Here is a 3,946-nt window from a genome sequence, read left to right as displayed (position 1 = left end):
CAAAAATAAACAGTTGAACGCATAATAACACATAAAAGTGGGTAAGCCGAAATTCTTAATGTCGATCAACGCAAGCTCGTTTTCTCATGAATCCTAAGTATAATCGCCGTATATTCTACTTAACAGCCTTCATAATTCTAAATAAAAGGCTTATAATACGTACATTTCTGCCTGGCATCAAAAGGCACCTGCTAATCCACAACCTACTACTCCAAGGGGAAGGCAGCCAGTCGAGTGTCACCTAGTAGGACTAGGTTTACGAGTTTTATATCACTAAGGCAAGTGGGAGAATTTATGGGTATTGTAATGCCTTGGTTTATTGTATTTGTACATTTTATTCTCTTCATGTAAACTCAACATTGTATATATTTGTATATATTGATCCACTGGAGTTTTAGTCCAAGTGGGAGTATTGTTGGGTTTTATGTCCTAAAACTCGCAGTTTGTAGAATGATAAACATTTTCTATAATAAATAAACTTATTATTGATTTTATAAAATGTATAAAAGTCTAAATCCAATAAATTAAGACCCATGACTATTGTATGAGTACTTGAACTTTATGTGGAGACATAAGAGTGGATCAAGTTCGAGTTAATAGTCAAAATGATCTATGATACATGAATAAGGTTGGGTATATTATTCTGGTAACACCATTGGATGCGGCCTACTCTGTAGTTGTTACAAAGAGTTATAAAGTGTTACATACGATGTGATCCTAATTCGTACATGACATGAAGAGTGGGGGCGTCCGATGCAATGAGTTTGCATAAGATTAGGACCAAGAAATAAGTCACTCTTACTTTATAACGCTATTTACTGTATAAGACTGACTATTTCATCTAGATGACCTAGGTAACTTGATCTCAATCTTGAGCTAACTATGAACTCCTGTTTATTTGGGATTGCCCTTAGATTTGCATAGGTGAGAGTTGGCTCAACAACGCTGGCTCAATAAGACTCCCATTTCAGGGGTAAGGCTAGATAGATAGCTGGGGATATAGGGTGCAAGACGGAGTTTACGCCTACCCAATTTAGGGATAGGAGAAAGATTGTTCTCTCAAGTACTGAATCCAGGCCTTGAATAAGGGGTCCCACCCTCTCAATAGGTTGAGAGACTTTGGTTCAGTGATTGGATCACAAACCAATTGTTCATTAGAGTATCAGTAGGGACTTGAGAAATAAGACATAATCTCAGAGGTAAAATAGATATTTTACCCAGCCGTGATTACAAACAACTTGTGAAGGGTCGATTTGCTGATTATGGTTAAATCATATGGATATAATAATCTACAGTGAGGGGAGTGTATTTATGGGCTTTAGTGGAGTGACCCATTAGTTAATGAATGGAGATTGATCTGGTATAATGAGTTTAGCAAATTAATCTCAGATCGTTGGAGGCCATGATCTGTAGGTCCGCGAGATCCCCCTACTAGCTCGTAACGGGCTAACTCTAGAATAGCGTGATAATTTAATTTGAAACGTTCAAGTTAGAATGAAGGGATTTAGTAATTATATGAGATATAATTACATGTTTAATTTGAGAAAGATGGATATGTGTTAAAATTAATTTAATATTTGATATTAAATTAATTAAGTTTTATTTAATAATTAATTTATGAAATTAATTAATTTTTTTATTTTTTAAATCAAAATAGATTTTATAAAATCAAAATTTTATTTTTGAGATAAAATTAAAAAGGAAAAAAAAAACAAAACACACAAAATGGAAAAAACAAGATTTTCCATTATCCATCTCCTTAGTTGCTCACTCAAAATGCATCTTCTTTGCCTTGTCTTCTCCAAGCATAAGCTACAACTCATGTAAGTCTCTCCTTTCATGTTGATCTGCAATATAATGAAGAGATTGGAGTGAAAATCGGGCAGGCAATCTATAGAGAATTTGAGAGAAAATTCGGTTTGACGAAAGAGTTCTTCAACTAGATTTTTGCAGTGAACATTTCTCCTTCATCCCTTGATTCAAGCTTGTTTTGAGTCCCACAACTCAATCTAGAATACCAAGAGAATAGTATGGAAGATCTTGAGGTGGTCTGCAACAAGATTTGGAGAAGATAGCAACTGGAGAAGGAGCTTTGAAGAAGTTCTACAAGAGGTATGTCTTGAAACTTACTTGTTTTCTTGCAAGAGCATGCTTTATATTTTGCCAAAATTAGTGAATTTGAGTGCTCGGTTGATTCTTGTGCTTCCGCTATTCCTGATACAATCCAACAATTGGTATCAGAACATCATATAAGCATTCAGTTCGGTTTAATTTTGGTTTGGTGGGTGTTTTATATGAGAAATATGAAACTGATGCACTGATATGGTTTTCTGAGTTTTGGTATTTTAATTCTCTTTAGTTTCTAATTTAAATTTGTAATTTGCTCTTGTTTTATGAGCTTTTATGTGTTAGCAAGAGTCTGTAATTTATTTGGAGTCATTAGAGTCTAAACTAAGATGTAATTGAAGAAACAAGTGAAGAAGGCCGAGCTACTGTTCTAGTTTTTTTCAATTTCTACTTAAAATTGTTGTTGAGGTTCAGTTGCTAAGCGATCGTCTAGCTCCAGACACTATACGATGTGAAGAAAAGCTAGACGATCATATAGCAATGGGTTCTGGTCATTGTGATGTTGAACGCTAGACGATCGTGTACCTGCGGGAGCTAAACGATACATTTAATTTGCTATACGATAGCACTAAGCGATCGTTTAGCTTTGGCATGGGAACTAAACGATACGTTGAATTTACTATACGATGGTACTACACGATCGTTTAGCTATGATGCGTGCTAAGAAATGCAATGAAGTGCTACGCGATAGCGCTGAGCGATCGTTTAGATGCGGAGCTAAGCGATCGTGTAGACGAAATGCTAAGCAACGCGATGATGTTCTATATGATGGAGCTAAGTGATCGGTTAGCTATGGCAAATACTAAACGATGACATGAAGCACTAGATGATGATGTTAAGCGATCGTTTAGTTCTATACGATAGAACTAAGCGATAGCTAAGCGATGGAGTTGAGCGATTGTGTAGTTCTATACGATAAAGCTAAGCGATCGTGTAGTTCTTTCACAACACAAGGTGATGGAGCTAAACGATCGTTTAGTTGCAGCAAACACTAAGCGAACGTGTACCACTTCACAACACAAGGCAATGGAGCTAGATGATAGCCTTCAATGCTACACGATCGGCCTTTGCAAGACTTTGAGGTTGGACCGAGAGCAGCCGGTTCGACCAGTTTTCTCAAGGTCCAATCCGGTTCAGCCTCAAAGTGTTTTTGGCTGGTTCGGTTCAAACTTTGATGGTCCGGTTCAGACTCACCCTCTGGTTCAAGATGCTTGGGTTCGGTTTGGAACGGTTTGAGCGGTTCAAAGGTGGTTTTGAAGTTGATTTGTAATAGTTAGGCTTCTATTTGCTTGTTTTTGTCAAAATTAAAACCATATCAGTCTGTGTTTAATTATTTATGCATTTGATGTATATTATAATTAAATAAATCTTATATGTGCATATAGTATGCCATTTAAATTTAAAATCCCACCATAGGAAGTATGTTATATGCATTGAAAGTATGTTATAATTGTTATAATATATAGTATGCATGTTAGGGTTTCTTGCATTTAATATAAATGTTATATTAAATATTAAATGTCTCATGTATGTTATGGATGTTTAGCATGTTTAAAAGGTTTTATAAATTATTATAAAATTGGGTTAGCCATTTAAAATCCATAATCAACAACTGCATGCTCACGTTGGTTGACCATCTGTTTTAATTGTTAAAACTTATAAAACCTAGGTTACAAACTTAACCGGTATATAATCCTGCCTAAGGCTGGGGGTACTTAAGTTGATGGTTTACGGAACACCTCCTACCTAGAAATTATGGTCGAACTATTGAGCATTGGTAACCGGTTTTATGAGCATACGTGAGTGATGTGAGGTAATA

This window comes from Benincasa hispida, chromosome 1 (genome assembly GCF_009727055.1).
Source record: "Benincasa hispida cultivar B227 chromosome 1, ASM972705v1, whole genome shotgun sequence".
Taxonomy (NCBI): domain Eukaryota; kingdom Viridiplantae; phylum Streptophyta; class Magnoliopsida; order Cucurbitales; family Cucurbitaceae; genus Benincasa; species Benincasa hispida.
Note: the sequence above shows the minus strand (reverse complement) of the source record.